The sequence below is a fragment of the Salmo salar genome, chromosome ssa19, assembly GCF_905237065.1.
Source record: "Salmo salar chromosome ssa19, Ssal_v3.1, whole genome shotgun sequence".
NCBI classification, from domain to species: domain Eukaryota; kingdom Metazoa; phylum Chordata; class Actinopteri; order Salmoniformes; family Salmonidae; genus Salmo; species Salmo salar.
This window is the reverse complement of record NC_059460.1, coordinates 63699950-63724197: the sequence shown is the minus strand read 5'-3', so window position 1 is coordinate 63724197 and position 24248 is coordinate 63699950. Positions and strand designations below refer to the sequence as shown.

At 41.1% G+C, this 24248-nt stretch overlaps 1 protein-coding gene across 2 annotated transcripts in view; it reads left to right on the top strand.

Annotated features, from left to right (window-relative positions):
- Window positions 1-24248, top strand: part of pth3r (parathyroid hormone 3 receptor) — a 60262-nt gene that overhangs the window by 888 nt on the left and 35126 nt on the right. The gene's annotated exons all lie outside the window — the stretch shown is intronic.

Below are 24248 nucleotides of genomic sequence, written 5' to 3'. Positions count from 1 at the left end.
CAAGTAATGAAATACATATTTATTAATAGTAAGTTTATTAGGCCTAATTTGTTTTTCTCCTGTAAGACACTGATCATGTGTGATATTAACTGATTATCTACAACACACATGAGCTGGAGATAGACTTATGTTGGATATGCTTTTACAAATATTCAGATAGCGGCCACTGTATAATTGAGAAGTAGCTCATTGTTGAAACAATGTAGTCAGTGATCATACTGTATTATTCCATAGGCTACACGTTGCTGCTGTTCCACTCTTGACAAATTTCTTATGAAAGGACTTTTCAAGTTATCCCCCTACCTCTTCCATTCACAACTATGACAGAAAATATCATGCATATTTCACACCATGTTTAAATGCCATAAAATGGTAAGTAGCTACATTGCATTTGATGACCTGTGTGGCTCATTTGGTAGAGCATGGTGCTTGCAACGCCAGGGTTGCGGGTTTGATTCCCACGGCGGACCAGTATGAAAATTTACGCTCCGGATACTAGCGTCTGCTAAATGACCAAATTTAAATTACATAAAAAATAATAAGTGCATTAAATTTGATGTGTAATACCGTTGCTGAGGCATTTAATCTTCTGACTATGTCATAAATTCTGGGAAGCCAGTCATCAATAAGACAAAATCAATAACTCACATAATTTATGTGGATTGCTATTAAAATAAATAGTCAATTGAGTAGTTATCCATGCAAACATGAATAAATAGTCAATTGACTTACTAGTTAGTTATCCATGCAAACAAAGAGAGTGCTGCAGCTCTTTTATGTGCTAAGCCTAAACACAGATTTGTAGTGAAGTGTGTATTTTCACACAGATGACCGTAAGGAAAGGTGTGCGTATGGCAAATAACGTTTCATAATCAGACCAAAAATCCCTGAAGTGCAGCGTTCACTCTTGAATCTCTACTCTTTACATTGCTAATATTTATTTATCCAACATGATTTTCATGGCTAACTGTGTAAATGGTGGCTTGGAACAAAACTATAAGGATCTTGAGTAACAATGAAATGGCTGGATTTCCAGTATCTTACAATTAGCTAAATTTGCTACAGTATGTTAGCATTTGGCCACAAGGCTAGTCCATTGCCAATCATTGCTTTAAAGTCACAATCATGATACATTAACAAGTATAAAATCATGATGCCTGTGCTTATACACAGTGTTTATCTTATATAGTGTCTGTTCTTATACAGTGCCGTCAGAAATTATTCACACCCCTAGACATTTTCCAAATTATGTTGGGTTACAATAGGATATTAAAATGGATTTAATTGTCATTTTTGTCAACGATCAACACACAGTAATTTGTCATGTGAAAGTGTAAGAAAAAATCGAATGTTTTTTTTTTACATTTATGGAAAATAAAACACTAATATATCTTGATTAGAAAAGTATTCATCCCCCTGAGTCAATACATGTTAGAATCACCTTTGGCAAGGATTACAGCTGTGAGTCTTTCTGGGTAAGTCTCTAAGAGCTTTGCACACCTGGATTGTACAATATTTGACCATTATTCTTTTAACAATTCTTCAAGCTCTGTCAAGTTGGTTGTTGATCAGTGCTAGACAGCCATTTTCACATCTTGCCATAGATTTTCAAGCTCATTTAAGTCAAAACTTTAATTGGGCCACTCAGGAACATTCAATATCGTCTTGGTAAGAAACTCCAGTGTATATTTGGCCTTGTGTTTTAGGATATTGTCTTGCAGAAAGGTGCATATATCTCCAAGTGTCTGTTGGAAAGCAGATTGAACCAGGTTTTCCTCTTTGCCTATGCTTAGCTCTAATACATATTCTTTTTATCTCCTTTTTCTCCCCAATTTCGTGATATCCAATTGCGATCCAATTATGATCTTGTCTCATCGCTGTAACTCCCCAACGGGCTTTGGAGACGCGAAGGTTGAGTAATGCGTCCTCCGAAACATGACCCGCCAAACCGCACTTCTTAACACCCACCCGCTTAACCCGGAAGCCAGCTGCACCAATGTGTTGGAGGAAACACTGTTCAACTGACGACCGATACAAGCTTCCTTATTTCACTCTGTCATTTAGGTTAGCATTGTGGAGTAACTACAATGTTGTTGATCCATCCTCAGTTTTTTCCTATCAGAGCCATTAAACTCTTTATCTGTTTTAAAATCACCATTGGCCTCATGGTGAAATCCCTGAGTGGTTTCCTTCCTCTCTGGCAACTGAGTTAGGAAGTATGCCTGTATTTTTGTAGTGACTGGGTGTACTGATACACCATCAAAAGCATAATTGATAACTTCACCATGCTCAAAGGGATATTCAATATTTGCTTATTTTTTTAACCTATCTATCAATAGGTGCCCTTCTTTGCGAGGCATTGGAAAACCTCCCTGGTCTTTGTGGTTGACTTTGTGCTTGAAATTCACTACTCGACTGAAGGACCTTACAATTATCTGTATGAGTGGGCTACAGAGCTGGAGTAGTCATTCAAAAATAAACCACTATTATTGCACACAGAGTGAATCCATGCAACTTATTATGTGACTTGTTTAAGCAACATTTTTACTCCTGAACGTATTTAGGCTTGCCATAAAAGGAGTTGAATACTTTTTGACTCAAGACATTTGAGCTTTTAATTTTTTATTAATTTGTAAACATTTCTAAAAACAAAATTCCACTGTCACATTATGGGGCATTGTGTGTAGATCAGTAACACAATATTTCAATTTAATCAATTTTATATCCAGGCTGTAACACAACAAAATGTGGAAAAAGTCAAGGGGTGTGAATTCTTTCTGAAGGCACTGCATAATGCTTATATCATAGTGCCTGTGTTTTTACACAGTGCTTATGTCATAGTGTTTGTGTTTTTACAGTGCTTATGTCATAGTGTTTGTGCTTATACTCCCCTGTCGATATTCACGTAATAAGAAGGAATTCCCCTAAACCACCCACACCTTGGCAGAAAAAAAATCTGTCTTCCCTATTGACCCCCATTATAAAATAATAATTTCTTCTCCTGCAAGGAGAGTCCTGTGGCTTCAGGCTATTCATTGAGGGAGAGTGGGAAAGTGCACATAACTATGTGTGTGGAAAACATATAATCACAAGTAAGACATTCACTACTTGAGGCTGTATAGTCCATTTGCTTGTGTTGTTGGCTTTGGCTAGATTTCTAATGTTGTGGTTGGCAGCTACCTAGCACTCATTCACGTGGCTAGCGCCGTCATGAAAATGGTTCATCAGGGACAGGGTAGCCCTACAATATTAAGATTTTCTAAGTAGTGAGAACGCTGGGGAGCTAGCAATGTTGAAAAGTAATCTTTAGACATTGTACTTTTCTTAAATTAATTTGATTAAAACAAGCAGACAACAAGAAAATTGTGTTTGAAAAAGGTCAAGTTTTTTTGCTATGAGCTGATGTAGTAACCAAGGTAACCACAGGTTGTTTTCCCCATGGGGGAACAACTGTCTGCTCTCATTGAAGCCACGGCAGTACAAGGCCGAACGCATTACTGCAGGCATTGTTATTTTATTTTAGGGGGTAGATCAGTTTTAATATTGCAGATAGTTTGTAGCTTCCATCAATGTAATTGTTTGCATCATTTTCCATCCCCATATATTGTTTTGTAAATATACACTACCATTCAAAAGTTTGGGGTCACTTAGAAATGTCCTTGTTTTGGAAAAAAAAGAAAGAAATTGTCCATTAAAATAACATCAAATTGATCCGAAATACAGTGTAGACATCGTTAATGTTGTAAATGACTGTTGTTGCTGGAAACGGCAGATTTTTTTTTATGGAATATTGACATAGGCGTACAGAGGCCCATTATCAGCAACCATCACTCCTGTGTTCCAATGGCACGTTGAGTTAGCTTTATCGATTTCTACCTTCCTCTTAGTTTATCATTTTAAAAGGGTAATTGATCATTAGAAACCCCTTTTGAAATGATGTTAGCCTAGCTGAAAACTGTTGTCCTGATTAAAGAAGCAATACAACTGGCCTTCTTTAGACTAGTTGAGTATCTGGAGCATCAGCATTTGTGGGTTCGATTACAGGCTCAAAATGGCCAGAAACAAATAACTTTCTTCTGAAACATTTTGTTTACCTTCATTAGGCAACTTTGTTCCAATATTTCTGTAATTCACTGATATTTATTCCCATAGTAATTCGTTATGGATCCATAACTAAATAAACATTGTCATTTTAACCGTGTATTTTTTATCATTACTTTATTAATAAAAGCATAAAGATGCCATTATTAGTTACATTGTTTTAGTTTGAACGTGCAGACTGGCACTAAGAACAGCAGGAACGTTTCCCTAGTCAGCGCCATTATTAGTGCAATGCCCCTTAAATATTTTGGAGATTTCAAATAATGTAAAATGAGCAAGAAAAAGGCCATTCTTGAACATTGGGTGAGACATTGTTACTAATTTGTAAGTAAAGCCAGTTTGTTATGTAGAATTATTTATTTCTGTTTTTAGAGAGAGAAAAACCAAAAACCTACAGTCATCTCATTGGTCTCCCAGTTGAGGCCAGCACAGATATTGAACCAGCATCTGTAGCAACACAGTGTCTTAGACCGTTGCACCACTCAGGCGCTGTACAATGTGACTGGTCAGTAGTGTCCTACAGTAAGAGCAAAATAATCCTAGCAAAATAAAATAATAAAAACCTTACTAAAACTGTTGTTACACTGAGTAATACTGAAGTTGTGCACAATTATCAGTTTCTATTTAGGTTTATGTCACCCATTCATTGTCATTTAGAGACAGAATAGGACCCAAAAGCATAATCAGTGCTCTAACTCCCCCTTGCGCTGGTCTGGAGCAATGAAGTGGTGACGCAGGGTACCGTACTAAACCACAAATTACCTCTAAATCCCATGGCATAAGCTCACAACTTTAAAGGAGGAACCACTGCACAGTAGGCCTATAAAACAGATAAGGACTTCTCCTTAGTGTATAGGTTGCTCAGGTGGGTGTCTAGGGTATAGGGTTGGGGACTGTTCCATCATGATAGCACGATAAATAAATAAACTATATTTATTATTTATTTTAAAATGTATATCCCATACCTGCACAAAATTGAAATCTCTCTCTCACAACCCCATCTCACAAAAACACATGGGCTCTGGGATTTGTAACCGTGTTCCTTTTTCATTCATTTAACTCCACACTTTTCCAAACACAAAAGCACACACCCCACCTTCCATTACAATAAATCCGCACACACCCATGTACTATGCCTTCTATGTCCTCTGTTTGCTGTGTTTGTGTTCCAGTTCCTTATATTTGTGTCTCGGAACATTTGGTTATCTATATACAGTTTTTCGACTACGAGAGCTACACGTTTCCCTTTTAATCTATTTTCCTTGAAGATTGGGCACAGAACTTTGTGCCGTTCTGCAATTTCCTTCAGAAACTGATCATTTGTGCCTATTTTTGTTTTGAACCATTATTTTATCTTTAAAGAAAGCAAATTTGGCAATGATTGGGCGCTCATATCTCTGTCCTCTCTGTCCGAAACGGTGTACACATTCGAGTTGGATTTTGTCGACAGCTTCGTGTGGGATCTGAAGCACTGTAAGAAAGAATTCCTTCACCAAACTTTCAGGAACTTGTCCTTCTTTTTCTTGGATACCGGTAAGTACCCGATTTTCTCTCATAGATCTAGTCTATGTGTCAAGTAAGGCTTCTCTCAGAAGGATGTTGTCATTTTTAAGTTCATTAACATCCGTTTCAATCTTATTGACTGTTCCTTTTAGCTATTTTTTTCTCCATTGTCGCAGCATTTTCGTCACTCATCTTGAGGCTCGCTTTCAACTCCTTTATATCTTTACTGACTAATTCAAGTATGCCCAGTTTGTCATTTATCGATTTTAACAGATCCGTTTCCACCCTTACCATTTCCGGTGGTGAAAAGCATAAATCGTCTGTGTCCGTCAAGGAGTCACGTTTTCTTTTGGAGATTGGTTCTCCTTGTTTACTCTCTGTCATGTTTGGGTGTTGCTGTTTCCGTAATATTTGTCGATACATTTCTGTAGCTTAATGATTTGTTTTGTGTTGTTATCCAGATTGAAGGTTATTACCCACGAGTATGTGAAGTGCTAATATTTACTCTATCTTACAGATATTGAATGTTGTGGTTTTATCTTGATACGATCTGCCACGCTGTGTTCAGTCCGCCATCTTGGTTAGGTCCTGCTATTGTTAATCCCTGCAGGCATTGCTAAAAGAAAACAGGATCCCACATCATAGTGAATGGAAAAATGTCAATCTTCATTTAAAAAAAGAAAAAGACACTCATGGTACCAATAATTGCATGTACTGTATGTCCTTGAACCGATTATATTAAAATCACACAGAAAAAGTAATGCTAATGGTACCTGCAGTACCCCACCTCTCTCAACTTGAGAGGGAGCAGCACTGAGCTAGCCTGCAAAGTCATTTCCTGGAGTAGCTCAAACTGCGCATGTTATCAAATCAAATCAAATCAAATTTATTTATATAGCCCTTCGTACATCAGCTGATATCTCAAAGTGCTGTACAGAAACCCAGCCTAAAACCCAAACAGCAAGCAATGCATGTGAAAGAAGCACGGTGGCTAGGAAAAACTCCCTAGGAAAAACTCCCTGGAAAGGCCAAAAACCTAGGAAGAAACCTAGAGAGGAACCAGGCTATGAGGGGTGGCCAGTCCTCTTCTGGCTGTGCAGGGTGGATATTATAACAGAACATGGTCAAGATGTTAAAATGTTCATAAATGACCAGCATGGTCAAATAATAATAATCATAGTAGTTGTCGAGGGTGCAACAAGCACGTCCGGTGAACAGGTCAGGGTTCCATAGCCGCAGGCAGAACAGTTGAAACTGGAGCAGCAGCACGGCCAGGTGGACTGGGGACAGCAAGGAGTCATCATACCAGGTAGTCCTGAGGCATGGTCCTAGGGCTCAGGTCCTCCGAGAGAAAGACAGAAAGAGAGAAAGAGAGAATTAGAGAGAGCATATTTAAATTCACACAGGACACCGGATAAGACAAGAGAAATACTCCAGATGTAACAGACTGACCCTAGCCCCCCGACACAAACTACTGCAGCATAAATACTGGAGGCTGAGACAGGAGGGATCAGAAGACACTGTGGCCCCATCCGATGATACCCCCCGGACAGGGCCAAACAGGCAGGATATAACCCCACCCACTTTGCCAAAGCACAGCCCCCACACCACTAGAGGGATGTCTCCAACCTTCAACTTACCGTCCTAAGACAAGGCCGAGTATAGCCCACAACGATCTCCGCCAAGGCACAACCCAAGGGGGGGGCGCCAACCCAGACAGGAAGACCACGTCAGTGACTCAACCCACTCAAGTGACGCACCCCTCCCATGGACGGCATGGAAGAACACCAGTAAGCCAGTGACTCAGCCCCTGTAAAAGGGTTAGAGGCAGAGAATCCCAGTGGAAAGAGGGGAACCGGCAAGGCAGAGACAGCAAGGGTGGTTCGTTGCTCCAGCCTTTCCGTTCACCTTCACACTCCTGGGCCAGACTATACTTAATCATAGGACCTACTGAAGAGATAAGTCTTCAGTAAAGACTTAAAGGTTGAGACTGAGTCTGCGTCTCTCACATTGGTAGGCAGACCATTCCATAAAAATGGAGCTCTATAGGAGAAAGCCCTACCTCCAGCCGTTTGCTTAGAAATTCTAGGGACAATTAGGAGGCCTGCGTCTTGTGACCGTAGCGTACGTGTAGGTATGTACGGCAGGACCAAATCGGAAAGATAGGTAGGAGCAAGCCCATGTAATGCTTTGTAGGTTAGCAGTAAAACCTTGAAATCAGCCCTTGCTTTAACAGGAAGCCAGTGTAGGGAGGCTAGCACTGGAGTAATATGATCAAATTTGTTGGTTCTAGTCAGGATTCTAGCAGCCGTATTTAGCAACTGAAGTTTGTTTAGTGCTTTATCCGGGTATCCGGAAAGTAGAGCATTGCAGTAGTCCAGCCTAGAAGTAACAAAAGCATGGATTAATTTTTCTGCGTCATTTTTGGCCAGAAAATTTCTGATTTTTGCAATGTTACGTAGATGGAAAAAAGCTGTCCTTGAAACAGTCTTGATATGTTCTTCAAAAGAGAGATCAGGGTCCAGAGTAACGCCGAGGTCCTTCACAGTTTTATTTGAGACGACTGTACAACCATCCAGATTAATTGTCAGATTCAACAGAAGATCTCTTTGTTTCTTGGGACCTAGAACAAGCATCTCTGTTTTGTCCGAGTTTAAAAGTAGAAAGTTTGCAGCCATCCACTTCTTTATGTCTGAAACACAGGCTTCTAGCGAGGGCAATTTTGGGGCTTCACCATGTTTCATTGAAATGTACAGCTGTGTGTCGTCCGCATATCAGTGAAATTTAACATTATGTTTTCGAATGACATCCCCAAGAGGTAAAATATATAGTGAAAACAATAGTGGTCCTAAAACGGAACCTTGAGCAACACCGAAATTTACAATTGATTTGTCAGAGGACAAACCATTCACAGAGACAAACTGATATCTTTCCGACAGATAAGATCTAAACCAGGCCAGAACTTGTCCATGTAGACCAATTTGGGTTTCCAATCTCTCCAAAAGAATGTGGTGATCGATGGTATCAAAAGCGGCACTAAGATCTAGCAGCATGAGGACAGATGCAGAGCCTCGGTCTGACGTCATTAAAAGGTCATTTACCACCTTCACAAGTGCAGTCTCAGTGCTATGATGGGGTCTAAAACCAGACTGAAGCGTTTCGTATACATTGTTTGTCTTCAGGAAGGCAGTGAGTTGCTGTGCAACAGCTTTTTCAAAATTTTTTGAGAGGAATGGAAGATTCGATATAGGCCGATAGTTTTTTATAATTTCTGGATCAAGATTCAGCTTTTTCAAGAGAGGCTTTATTACTGCCACTTTTAGTGAGCTTGGTACACATCTGGTGGATAGAGAGCCGTTTATTATGTTCAACATAGGAGGGCCAAGCACAGGAAGCAGCTCTTTCAGTAGTTTAGTTGGAATAGGGTCCAGTATGCAGCTTGAGGGTTTGGAGGCCATGATTATTTTCATCATTGTGTCAAGAGATATAGTACTAAAACACTTTAGTATCTCCCTTGATCCTAGGTCCTGGCAGAGTTGTGTAGACTCAGGACAATGGAGCTTTGGAGGAATACCCAGATTTAAAGAGGAGTCTGTAATTTGCTTTCTAATGATCATGATCTTTTCCTCAAAGAAGTTCATAAATTTATTACTGCTGAAGTGAAAGCCATCCTCCATTTGCGAAGGCTGCTTTTTAGTTAGCTTTGCGACAGTATCAAAAAGAAATTTAGGATTGTTCTTATTTTCCTCAATTAAGTTGGAAAAATAGGATGATCGAGCAGCAGTGAGGGCTCTTCGATACTGCACGGTACTGTCTTTCCAAGCTAGTCAGAAGACTTCCAGTTTGGTGTGGCGCCATTTCCATTCCAATTTTCTGGACGCTTGCTTCAGAGCTCGTGTATTTTCTGTATACCAGGGAGCTAGTTTCTTATGACAGATGTTTTTAGTTTTTAGGGGTGCAACTGCATCTAGGGTATTGCGCAAGGTTAAATTGAGTTCCTCGGTTAGGTGGTTAACTGATTTTTGTCCTCTGACGTCCTTGGGTAGGCAGAGGGAGTCTGGAAGGGCGTCAAGGAATCTTTGGGTTGTCTGAGAATTTATAGCATGACTTTTAATGCTCCTTGGTTGGGGTCTGAGCAGATTATTTGTTGCGATTGCAAACGTAATAAAATGGTGGTCCGATAGTCCAGGATTATGAGGAAAAACATTAAGATCCACAACATTTATTCCATGGGACAAAACTAGGTCCAGAGTATGACTGTGGCAGTGAGGAGGTCCAGAGACATGTTGGACAAAACCCACTGAGTCGATGTTGGCTCCGAAAGCCTTTTGGAGTGGGTCTGTGGACTTTTCCATGTGAATGTTAAAGTCACCAAAAATTAGAATATTATCTGCTATGACTACAAGATCCGATAGGAATTCAGGGAACTCAGTGAGGAACACTGCATATGGCCCAGGAGGCCTGTAAACAGTAGCTATAAAAAGTGAGTGAGTAGGCTGCATAGATTTCATGACTAGAAGCTCAAAAGACGAAAACGTCATTGTTTTTTTTTTTGTAAATTGAAATTTGCTATCGTAAATGTTAGCAACACCTCCGCCTTTGCCGGATGCACGTGGGGTATGGTCACTAGTGTAACCAGGGGGTGAGGCCTCATTTAACACAGTAAATTCATCAGGCATAAGCCATGTTTCAGTCAGGCCAATCACATCAAGATTATGATCAGTGATTAGTTCATTGACTATAACTGCCTTGGATGTGAGGAATCTAACATTAAGTAAACCAATTTTGAGATGTGAGGTAACACAATCTCTTTCAATAATGGCAGGAATGGAGGAGGTCTTTATACTAGTGAGATTGCTAAAGCGAACACCGGCATTTTTTTTTTGCCCAACCTAGATCGAGGCACAGACACGGTCTCAATGGGGAAAGCTGAGCTGACTACGCTGACTGTGCTAGTGGCAGACTCCACTAAGCTGGCAGGCTGGCTAACAGCCTGCTGCCTGGCCTGCACCCTATTTCATTGTGGAGCTAGAGGAGTTAGAGCCCTGTCTATGTTCGTAGATAAGATGAGAGCACCCCTCCAGCTAGGATGGAGTCCGTCACTCCTCAACAGGCCAGGCTTGGTCCTGTTTGTGGGTGAGTCCCAGAAAGAGGGCCAATTATCTACAAAATCTATCTTTTGGGAGGGGCAGAAAACAGTTTTCAACCAGCGATTGAGTTGTGAGACTCTGCTGTAGAGCTCATCACTCCCCCTAACTGGGAGGGGGCCAGAGACAATTAATCGATGCCGACACATCTTTCTAGCTGATTTACATGCTGAAGCTATGTTGCGCTTGGAGACCTCTGACTGTTTCATCCTAACATCGTTGGTGCCGACGTGGATAACAATATCTCTATACTCTCTACACTCACCAGTTTTAGCCTTAGCCAGCACCGTCTTTAGATTAGCCTTAACGTCGGTAGCCCTGCCCCCTGGTAAACAGTGAATGATCGCTGGATGATTAGTTTTAAGTCTAATACTGCGGGTAATGGAGTCGCCAATGACTAGGGTTTTCAATTTGTCAGAGCTAATGGTGGGAGCCGTCGGCGTCTCAGACCCCACAACGGGAGGAGTAGAGACCAGAGAAGTCTCGGCCTCCGACTCCGACTCGCTTAATGGGGAGAACCGGTTGAAAGTTTCTGTCGGCTGAATAAGCGACACCGGTTGAGCATTCCTACAGCGTTTCCCTCCAGAAGCCATGAGAAAGTTGTCCGGCTGCGGGGACCATGCGAGGGGGTTTATACTAACGTTACTATCTGTACTTACTGGTGGCACAGACGCTGTTTCATCCTTTCCTACACTGAAATTGCCCCTGCCTAACGATTGCGTCTGAAGCTGGGCTTGCAGCACAGCTATCCTTGCCGTAAGGCGATCGTTCTCCTGTATATTATAAGTACAACGACTGCAATTAGAAGGCATCATGTTAATGTTACTTAGCTTCGGCTGTTTGAAGTCCTGACGAACCATGTCCAGATAAAACCTCCGGGGTGAAAAAGTTGAATGAAAAAAGTTGAGTGAGGGAAAAAGTAAAAATATACGGTAATGAAAAAGTAAAAACCGTCAGGTAGCAAAGTAAGATCGGCAACAAAACGCACAGCAGCCATCTTAACCGACTGCATTTGGCTTCAATGCGCTATAACTTCACATAGGAATGAAAAGTGTCACGGGATCGATGGCTTTGTACATTCATATATACAGTCATTGGTTTTCTCCCAAAGTGGACGTTCTATCTAATACCGACTGGGGGTATAAACAGTTCTTGTGCTTTTACACAGTGCTTATGCCATAGTGTCTGTGCTTATCATAGTGCCTATGTCATTGTGAATAGTCAATATCCCTGTTATGAGTGATCCATCAATTCAACACAACATTTCCTAATAGAACCCTTGCGACTTCTTAACGAGTCATTAATCTTCATTTTTTGTTTTGACTTGTTAAGACAGCTGGTGTTCCCCCATCACAAAAGCCTTTTAGACATAGCCATCTATATGCCCAAAGCTCATGAAGTCTGCCTTACCTCAGAATCATAACCACAAAGCAGCTCTGAAATTACCTCTCATCCCTGACCTCTAACCCCTCCTATAATTGATGTCTGTACCACTAATCTATGCTCCATCATCTCTTCATCTCCTGAAGTCGATCAGTGTCGACCTGAGGCAGACATACAGCCAGCCGTACACTGCTCAGCCAACCTGAAAATCACTTGGGTTGGAAAAAAAACTAATTAAGAGACAATGCCAAGGAAAGGTCCTGCACTAATTGTTTTTTAAAACCCATCCTTCCTGTCAGCAAAAATACCACACTGACAATGACAGAAAATGAATGGTCGATATATCGATCAATGCACTGTATATGTACATACACTATATATACAAACGTATGTGGACACCCCTTCAAATTAGTGGATTCGGCTATTTCAGGCATACCCATTGCTGACAGGTGTATAAAATCGAGCCACCGCCATGCAATCACCATAGACAACATTGGCAGTAGAATGGCCTTACTGAAGAGTTCAGTGACTTTCAACGTGACACCGTCATAGGATGCCACCTTCCCAACAAGTCAATTCATCAAATTTCTGCCCTGCTAGAGCTGCCCTGGTCAAATGTAAGTGCTGTTATTTTGAAGTCGAAACGCCTAGGAGCAACAATGGCTCAGCTGCGAAGTGGTAGGCCACACAAGCTCACACAACGGGACCGCCGAGTACTGAAAAAGTAGCACGTAAAAAACGTCTGTCCTCGATTGCAACATTCACTGCCGAGTTCCAAACTGCCTCTGGAAGCAACATCAGCACAATAACTGTTTGTCGGGAGCTTCATTAAATGGGTTCCATGGCTGAGCAGGCACACACAAGCCTAAGATCACGTTGTGCAATGCCAAACGTAGGTTGGAGTGGTGTAAAGCTCGCCGCCATTGGACTCTGGAGCAGTGGAAACACGTTCTCTGGAGTGATGAATCACGCTTCACCATCTGGCAGTCCGATGGACGAATATGGGTTTGGCAGATGCCAAGAGAACGCTACCTGCCCCAATGCATAGTGCCAACTGTAAAGTTTGGTGGAGGAGGAATAATGGTCTGGGGCTGTTTTTCATGGTTCGGGCTAGGCCTCTTAGTTCCAGTGAAAGGAAATCTTAATGCTACAGCATACAATGACATTCTAGATGATTCTGTGGTTCCAACTTTGTGGCAACAGTTTGGGGAAGGCCCTTTTCTGTTTCAGCATGACAATGCCCCCATTCACAAAGCGAGGTCCATACAGAAATGGTTTGTTGAGATCAGTGTGCAAGAACTTGACTGGCCTGCACAGAGCCCTAACCTCAAACCCATCGAACACCTTTGGGATGAATTGGAACGCCGACTGCGAGCAAGGCCTAATTGCCCAACATCAGTGCCCGACCTCACTGTTGCTCGTGGCTGAATGGAAGCAAATCCCTTCAGCAATGTTCCAACATCTAGTGGAAAGCCTTCCCAGAAGAGTGGAGGCTGTTATAGCAGTAAAGAGGGGACCAACTCCATATTAATGCCCATGATTATGGAATGAGATGTTCAACGAGCAGGTGTCCACATACTTTTGGGCATGTAGTGTACATTATGCCTGCAGAGTCGCAGGATTTAATAGGTTCTATGCATTTTTAAAACATTTGTATCATTCAAGCATACACTGAGTATACAAGACATTAAGGACACTTGCTCTTTCGAAGACAGACTGACCAGGTGAATCCAGATGAAAGCTAAGGTCCCTTATTGATGTCACTTGTTAAATCCACTTCAATCAGTGTAGATGAATGGTAGGAAACAGGTTAAAGAATAATTTTTAAGCCTTGAGACAATTGGGGGGGGGGTTCAGTAACACACACAAGGGTGGTGTGCGCCGTACACACACACACACACACACACACACACACACACACACACACACACACACACACACACACACACACACACACACACACACACACACACACACACACACACACACACACACACACGCACGCCCATACACGCAGCAGAGAATTTGTCAGCATTGCACTGCCAACACTTCCAGTATGTGTCTACAGTTAACAGTAAAACTCTCACAGTAACTTCGGTGTCTGTGTTGACTTTGGCTTGACCTGGATGTAAAAGTAACATTGAGGCCTCTCAAACATCAAGTCATGCGTTGAGATGATATCACTGAAACATATTGTTGGTGATATTGATTATTATGTGCTCTATGCTGTATCTATGCAACTATTCACTTGGAGATGATATCGTGTAAACATATTTTTGGTGATATTGATCATGTGCTCTATATCTAAAATACTGTTCCCTCAGGCAGTTTGTTTACGCGAATTATGCGTAGAATGTGATTGTCACATTTTTACATTTATGAGTTGTTCCAGTTGGTCTTGGTTTGTTCGAAGACACAGAAACAGTTTTCTTTCACTTTTGTGAGAGGCAGCCATTATAGTGCTGTGAAATGTATGTACATATCTTGTAGAAAAAAAAACGACACTATATACACAAAATTCCCTACTCCAAAGTTGACGTAGTTGATGAAAATATGCACACTGGTGTATCTACAGTACCTCATGCCTATGGACTTTCCTTTTATTTATTTGTCTTCCCCTCTCCCCCGCTCCCCCTCTTCTAATGTCTGTTTACCATAATAGCTTGTGATGTCCTCTCTCTCGTCGGAGTGCACGCTGGAGTGAGGTGGGAAGCAGGAGCGATTGTGGGAGCGACTGAATTTTTTTCACTCTATTGGGTTTCGGTGTTTTCAGTGTGTGTGTGTGTATACATATTGATTAAATTAGTTGTTTTAAAGTTATCTTGTTTCACTGTAAGCACATATAGGGGATTGTGATCGTCGAGGTTGTTTTTATCGAGGGTGCAACCAGCGGGTGGGACTGGTAGCAATGGCCACTCGCGGAGGTTTGGGGTTTGAAAAACTTAGTCGGCGGCGTGGAGTGAAGATTCCTGCTGCGGCGGGGTGTTAGTTGGAAGAATGTAGCTTAGCAGTTGGCACTATCATTGGGTATGATATCATAAAAATCAGCCTCAAGTATGAATAGCACTGTAGTGATATTCTTAGATTCCATTGTAAAGGTGAATACGATAGTTGAGAGTGGTGTTGTATTGCGGGATACACAGACGTCGGTATTTCCTGTAATTAATCCGTCGAAGAAAGTTAGAAAGTCTAACATGCCACCATTTGTTAGAGATCAAGTGTTGGAGCGAGAGTTATCTCGTCATAAAGTCATAAAGATGAAGTGTTGGAGCGAGAGTTATCTCGTCATAAAGTCATGTAGTCATAAAAGCTCGGGTTTGGCTATCCTGTTCTCAAAAGGGTTTTTGCCTTTGTCATATGAAGTTGAAGAGGTAGTTGAGGGTAGGTTATTAAAAGTTAGAGCGAGGTATGACAACATCACTATGTGTTTAATAAATGTATATGCCGCAGTGGTTTAGATAGAAACCACAAAGGACCTCATATAGCCTCAAGGACTTTTTTAAATGCCTTATTTTGACACATGAACTGTGTGATATTTGGCAGAGTCAACATGAAGGCACGAGACAGTACACATGGGCCCATGTGAGAGAGAATACCATCTCTCTGGCTAGGTTACATAGATTGCTGCTCAAAACAATAAAACCACAGGTCTGTAAATCAAGTGTGATAACCCCAGTGGGATTTTCTGACCATTGTTTCATAACAGTTTCATTAACGCTGTAAAACACAAAAGCGCATACTGGCATATTAATACAACTTTATTGAGTGATGCTCACTTCCAGGAATGTTTTAGTTTTTTCTGGGAGAGGTGGCGGTCTCAATAGGCCAGTTTTGTATCCCTTCAACAGTGGTGGGAAATAGGGAAAATCCGGATTCAGATTGAGGCCATACTCAGGCCCCAAGTGAAAAAAAGCCACATTGGCAGACCTGCTGGGTATCTGTAACGGCGTTGGTAGTCGTGGTGTTAGGAATGAGGCGCAGGAAGCAATGAGCACAGGGAGTGTTGTTTTTTAATAACACTTTGAGAGAAAAACAAAGTTCCCAAACACAGGGGAATAAATATAAGGTATGACAATGCCAAGCCGACACGAACTAGACAGTCGAATACAACAATTAATCCCGCACGACAAGGAGCGGGCCAGCTAAACTAAATAGCCCCTCTAATGGCTAATTGACCACAGGTGTCTAAAATAAAAAAAAAGGGAAAAGCAAAAAGGGAATCGGTGGCAGCTAATAGGCCGGTGACGACGACCGCCGAGCGCCACCCGAGCAGGAGGGGGCGCCACCGTCGGTGGGAATCGTGACAGTATCAGAGCACAGGGGGCTCAAATCAGCGGTTGGACAAAAGCTCACTAGCCCTAGTGGGGGCTCAAATCAGCTGTTGGACAAGAGCTCACTAGCCCTAGTGAAATTAGAAAGTGGGCAGTAGAGTTCTATGCTGAGCTCTACAGGTGTGAGTACACAGAGGATAAAACAGTGACACAGCAGTTCCTTGATGGGCTCCCACAGGTGGCTGCAGAAGTTCAGGTTGAGCTAGAGCAACCATTGTTTTTGCAGGAGCTATACACTGCATTAAAAGGCTTGAAAAATGGAAGGGCACCAGGCATTGATGGGTTTCCCGTTGACTTTTTGGGGAGAGGATTGGCTAGCAGTAGTTAACAATACTTTGACCGGAGGGTTACTACCGATAAGCTGCAGGAGGGCTGTCCTCACTTTACTGCCAAAAAAGGGTGAACCTAGGGAGGTGAAGAACTGCAGGCCGGGGACTTTATTGTGCAAGGCTTTGTCCAACAGGCTGAGGGAGGTGATGGGGCAAATCATACATACGGACCATTCCTACTGTGTTCCCGGCAGGCAGATAGGGGAAAACATTTTTCTGATTCCGTTTTTTTTGGACGTCTCTAGGGCTATTAGGTTGGATACTGGTCTAATTTCGATTGATCTGGAAAAGGCATTTGACCGAGTTGAACACTTTTGAGGTGTTTGGTTTCAGCTCTGGTTTTATTGCCATGATCAGAGTGATATATGGTGACATTGAAAGTGTACTGAAAGTTAACATTGGATTGAGTGCTCCTTTTAAAGTTTGTAGAGGTATTAGGCAGGGGTGTTCTTTGTCAGGAATGTTATATGCCATCGCTATAGAGCCACTACTACCATTAGAAGTTGCATTGAAGGGGTATACCTTTCAGAGGATATTCTTCCTATTTGTCTCTCAGCTTATGCTGATGTAGTTATTTTTGTGAAAAATCAAGCAGGGGTGGATAGTTTGAGTCTCTTGGTTGATCGGTTTAGGGGAATATCCTCTGCAAAGGTAAATTGGGAAAAAAGTTGTGCCTTAAAGAGTGGAAAATGGTCTGGAGGGATCATTGCTTTGCCAGGGGGCTGGAATGGTGTAAGGGAGGTTTTAAGTATCTTGGAGTGTACCTAGTGGATGTGGGGACAATGGAGAAAAAAATTGAATGGGGTGCTTGAAATGGTGGAAGGGAGGATGAGGATATGTCATTGGTTGTTATCTCGTATGTCATACAGGGGGCGCACTATTATTGTTAACAATGTGGTTGGTCTGCACTGTGGCATCGGTTGTAATGTTTAGAGCCACCATCTGGCCTTCTGGCTAAGATACAGGTGATTATTGCAGATTTATTTTGGGATAAATACCATTGGGTTCTACAAAGTGTTTTGTATTTGTCAAAAGAGGAGGGAGGAGAAGGTCTTGTACATCTTGCTAGTAGGGCTGCTGCTTTCCGGTTTCAGTTTATTCAAAGGTTGCTTTATGGTCCGGAAAATGTGGTTTGGAGAGGGGTGGCAGGTGTTGTATTACAGTAGGTCGGGGGATTAGGTTTAAAGAAGGCTTTATTTTTGGTTGATAGTAGACATATTTCTAGGGAGGGAGTACCTCCATTTTACAGAGGCCTTCTTAGGGTTTGGAGCATAATGAAAGTGTCCAGACGCACTCCAGCAGAGTGTATGGGGCAAGACTGGATTGTACAACTGCAGCTGTTCCACATTTCTCCAAGATTCTGGTGAAGGGCAAAATCATCACCCTAAAACAGTTAATGGTCATGGTTAGGCCCACCTTAATGGATGGAGGACAATTGGCTGAACATTTGGGGTTGAGGTCAAAAAGAATTACCAGACAACTGCTGGGAAGTTACAGGAAGGCTCTGTCAGTAGAAGAGTGGTTTATGCTTAATAGTCACAAGAAGAAGGTACAAAATGAAAACGTCCCATTTCCAAGACTAGGGATTACACCCAATATCCCAGAGTCAGAAAGAAAGGTGTTGTTATTAGATTTGAGAGGGTTGGAAGAAGTGGGTTTGGATGAGGTGAATGGGAAATACTTATATCAAGGTTTTGAATAAAGATAAATTGAAGAATAGAAAAGACAACTCCTTTGAGGGTACAACTGGGCATTGGTGACAAGTTAAAGCCAGCATGTAGAGCATTGTACAAGCCACCATTACAAAAGGGCACTGGTGACATGCAATGGAGGGTTTTGCATGGCATCATTGCAGTTAACGCTTTTGTGTCAGTTATTAATTCAGATGTTGGAGATGGATGTCCTTTTTGTAACATAAGAGAAACCATTTTCACTGTTTTATGGAGTGTTAGAGGATAAAGTCTCTATTTGAAATACTGGAGTCTTTGTTTTCAGCTGTAGGGGACATTTTCAATAACACTGTTTTTATTTTGGGGTTTCAATATAGTAAGCAACAGAAAATAAAATATCAACTGTTACATTTTATTTTGGGACAAGCTAAGACGAGTAGGAAACAAAATAGACACAGGATATTGGCAGGATGTAAGACGTGTTTTGAAAGGATTAGTCAATGCGAGAATAAAAGTGGATTTTGAGTTCTTCTCGGCTGTAAAAGATATCCCATTGTTTGAGGAGAAGTGGGCTTACGAAGGATCAGTTTGTTTTCTGGAGGAGGGAAAACTATTTTTTGTTGATGAAATGAGTTGTATATATATCTTTTTTTTTATGAATCACAATTTTGTTGTTTATCTTCTGAAAAGGCACAGTGTGCCATTATTTGTGTTAATAATTAAATATAAAATAAAATGTATTCTAAAAACTCAACAAAAAACTCTCAATTCAATTCAAAGGGGCTTTATTGGCATGGGAAACATGTTCACATTGCCAAAGCAAGTGCAATAAACAATAAACAAAAGTGAGAAGACAAAACAACATCAACAATTTTTTTTTGAATTTAACAGTAAATCTTGCACTCAAAAAGGTTTCATAAAGATAAAGACATTTCAAGTGTTATATTATCAACTACAGTGCATTTGGAAAGTATTCAGACCCCTTGACTTTTTCCACGTTTTGTTACGTTACAGCCTTATTCTAAAATTGATAAAATACCCCATAATGACAAAGCAAAAAATGTTTTTTTTACATAAGTATTCAGACCCTTTACTCAGTACTTTGTTGAAGCACCTTTGGCAGTGATTACAATCTTAAGTCTTCTTTGGTATGACGCTTGGCATACCTGTATTTGAGGAATTTCTCCCATTTTTCTCTGTAGATCCTCTCAAGGTCTGTCAGGTTGGATGGGGAGCATCGCTGCACAGCTATTTTCAGGTCTCTCCAAAGATGTTCGATCTGGTTCAAGTCCGGGCTCTGTCTGAGTCACTCAAAGACATTCAGAGACTTGTCCCGAAGCCTCTCCTGCATCGTCTTGGCTGTGTGCTTAAGGTCATTGTCCTGTTGAAAGGTGAACCTTCGTCCCAGTCCGAGGTTCTGAGCACTCTGGAGCAGATTTTCATCAAGGATCTCTGTGTACTTTGCTCCGTTTATCTTTTCCTCGATCCTGACAAGTCTCTCAGTCCCTGCCGCTGAAAAACATCCCAACAGCATGATGCTGCCACCACCACCATGCTTCACCGCAGGGATGGTGCCTAGTTTCCTCCAGACGTGACACTTGGAATTCAGGCCAAAGAGTTCAATCTTTGTTTCATCAGTCCAGAGAATCTTGTTTCTCATGGTCAGAGTCCTTTAGGTGCCTTTTGGCATACTCATGTGCCTTTTACTGAGGAGTGGTTTCCGTCTGGCCACTCTACCATAAAGGTCTGATTGGTGGAGTACTGCAGAGAAGGTTCTCCCATCTCCACAGAGGAACTCTGGAGCTCTGTCAGAGTGACCATCAGGCTCTTGGTCACCTCCCTGACCAAGGCCCTTCTCCCCCAATTGCTCAGTTTGGCCAGGCGGCCAGCTCTAGGAAGAGTCTTGGTGGTTCCAAACTTCTTGCATTTAGGAATGATGGAGGCCACTGTGTTCTTGGGGACCTTCAATGCTGCAGACATTTTTTGTTACCCTTCCCCAGATCTGTGCCTCGACACAATCATGTCTCGGGCTTTAAGTACAATTCCTTCGACCTCCTGGCTTGGTTTTTGCTCCGACATGCACTGTCAATTGTAGGACCATGTATAGACAGGTGTGTGCCTTTTCATGTCCAATCAATTGAATTTTCCACAGGTGGTCTCCAATCAAGTTGAAGAAACATCAACAAGGATGATCAATGGAAACAGGATGCACCTGAGCTCAATTTTGAGTCTCATAGCACAGGGTCTGAATACTTATGTAAATAAGGTATTTCTGTATAATTTTTTTTTGTATGTGCAAAAATGTCTAAAAATACATTTTTGCTTTGTCATATGTTATGGGGTATTGTTTGTAGATTGATTAGATAATTTTTGTTGTTGTAGTTTAATCCATTTTAGAATAAGGTTGTAACATAACAAAATGTGGAAAAGGGAAGGGGTCTGAATACTTTCCGAATACACTGTATATCTCTCTGTCAATCACTCTCTCTTGCTCTCTTTCTCTTATGGCTAGTATAGCTAGTCATTGCTAGCTGACTAGCTGCTAGTTTTGCTGTGTGGTTGTGAAATGTACCGGGCTCACAAAGCGTCTTTGTTTTGCGCTTGCCCATCACTCGCAAGGCAAGGGCCCTGAGGACAAGGCACCCAGGAGCCACAGAAAAAAAGGGTTCAAGAGGGATCGACACATACTGCACCCCAGTACAACTATTTCACAACACCTGGAGGCAGCACATCAGCTCCTCGGGAGCATGGCTCTAAAGTGCGACATAAACCACATATGGAAACAGGAAGTTTTGGTACAATTTTATAAATGCTGACAGATAATTTGTTAATTCGACATGGTGTGATCTTTTTGTGTCTGTAAAATGTATCGCGCAAGAAATGGTGGTGGAAATCATTTTATGTGCAAATACTGATAGGGTGAGTATTGGTAAAGTCGGACACTTTCTGAAAATGTGTTTTCCGGAACACCTTACAGAATCATCCCATTGACTCCCATCATGATACCATTCTAAACAGTTTTGGAACTCTACTACGCTATACAAAAGAAAGAGAAATTAAAAACAGGATGAATGACTCTTCTTCAAACACAAATTGTCCTTTTCAGTTGATACTGGTAAATTGGGACACCTTGATTGACAAAGTGGGGCACTTAATTCTTTATTGTAAAGAAGGATAAATTAAAGAGTATGAGTAATTTCAATATTTTAATAATAAACTTCAATTATAATTACAAATGAAATGTATTAAAACATTTAGGTATTTTTGTGGAACATTAAGAATGATCAATTATTATTATCATCATCATACTTGATTATAATTATATGATGTAGCCTATATGTAATTGTATTGCCTATAAATACAATTAAATAAACGTCATCTAGGCCTATCAGCTCAACATTCTCAACACTACACTCTAGTGGACATGTTGTAGAATGAAACAAGAAAGACCTCGCCCCTCAACAATTTCAATAACTGTTTAATTGTCACCAGAGTCGAATACAGCAAACTATAATGTTTTTGTCATCATATACCTATGAATATACTGTAGCTAGCTATGATTTTCTACGTTGGTTTGATCCTATTTCGAAAATGGATTTCTGTTAAGAAAACATGTATTTCACAATCCCCAGAAGAAGAAAAAAATATGCATTAAAATGGCCTAGAGGAGAGTCCCAGGTTAACAGTAACAGGGTTTCCCAGTTTGACAGTAGGCGATTGGCAACTGGAACACAGTCAAAATGTCAATGTTCGAAAAAGGTGAAAGTAGTAAGCAAACCATTTAGAGTCATTTTTTTACAATTACATCCCATTACAAAATACTGTATGTTGTAATGAAACATTGAATATCCTTACTTTTTTTTAAATAAACCTACATTATTTTCCTCAGAACCCTATGTCATTTTACTTACCATTATGCCTCTAGAGACATGTGTTATTACACGGGATGCCACAGCCACAATGATGACTTCATAACTATTGAACCCATTTTTTATCATCACATACTTCACTAACACACAGGCATAGATTTTTGGGTATGTTATTGTACACAATTGAAGATATCCATTACAAAGCTTAAGTGTCCCACTTTTCCAATACTCCCCCTAATAATCATCATATCTAAGTAAACTTGGAGTCATGTGATATGGTGTGTGGTCCTCCCACTATGACTAGGGAAACCATGCAATTTATAAGGCTATAGATTAAGTAAATTATGAGGAACTTCACAGGGTGTTGCACGCTATGAGCTTAATGCTCCTTTCTAATAAATATCAAGGGTCTTATTCTGGTGACATGATGATTGATGCTTGACTGTCGTTTGACAAATACAAATATTCTTTCTCTTATCCATAATCTCATCATGTAGACTACAGCTTCTTAGGGATGCAGCGCAGATTTTAGAGAAACAACAAATGTTGGTACATATAAGTGTCTTATATCGGCTGAAAGCTTAAATTCTTAAATAACTTCACTGTCCAATTTACAGTAGCTATTACTGCGAAAAAATGCCATGCTATTGTTTAAGGAGCGCTCCGAACAACAAAACCCTTTTTTCAACGCGATAGGTTTGATAAATTCACCTCTGAAGGTGAAATGTGTACTTACATTCTGAAATCTTGCTCTGATTTATCATCCAAAGGGTCCCAGAGATAACATGAAGTGTCGTTTTGTTAGATAAAATATTTTTTCATATCCTAAAAAGGTCCATATAGCATGCACAATAGATTTTGTATTTCCACTCGTTCAATTTGCAAAGAAAGGAATCTGTGAAAATCTAACCCTAAACGTTGTTTCAACCAGTCAAATCATGTTCGTATGTATTACTCAGAGATCCTAGAACGTAACCCGACTTCACTATATCATTAGGGGTGTAGTATATCCTATAGGACACCATATTTGGTCAGAGAGCGACGCCTTCATGGCACGTTGATGACGCAGGCAGTCTTCACTTAAACGACTCTAACTTTGTCAAATAAGCACCAATCGGGGTAAAACAAAACTAGCAACCCTGTATCTGTCGTAAAATGTAGCTACTAACCTTGTACGACAGCATGCCTTTTCCTTTTGGGTAAAAATTATAAGAATATTCAGGGGTATGAAGTTAGGAAAACTGGGTGTTTTGCAAATGTGGAACTTATAATACTAATACTGGAAAAGCTAAATCAAGTCCAAGTATACAGATCTGACGATATTCTTGCAGAAAAATGTAAGCGGTAAGCCTCAGGAACCAATTTGTAAATCTGTAACACAGCCATTTTAACCTTATCATAACTGACACTGTCAGCTACACAAAGAGCTGAATATGCTTCCTGCGCTTTACCAGTCAACACGCACTGCAACATTAAAGTGCGGTCAGAATCAGGCCAACTCCTAGCATCAGCAACATGCTCAAACAACAAAAAGAACATCTCAGGGTCCTTCTCATAAAATTTTGGCAACAACCGTAAATTTCCAACAATATCAAATGAGTCCGGGGCACGATCTAGAGGAGCGACTCCTGGGTCACCTTCCCAGAGCAAACTCTCCCCCGAGAGCTTTCCTTCCCTAACCAATTGTAGCCGCTCTTGTTGCAGCTTGATTTTAGCACGCTCCAAATCCTGTTTAAATTCCAGTTCCTTTTCACACTTAAAACGATCATGCTCTAGCTCATGCTCCAGCTTAACACGAGCATTCTCACGATCATGCTCCAGTTGTAACAGAAGCAGTTCTTTCTGTTTTTCAAAAGAAAGACTACTAGGGCTAACAGACGGGGTGGCCATTGTAGCAAAATTGGGGAGACGGCTG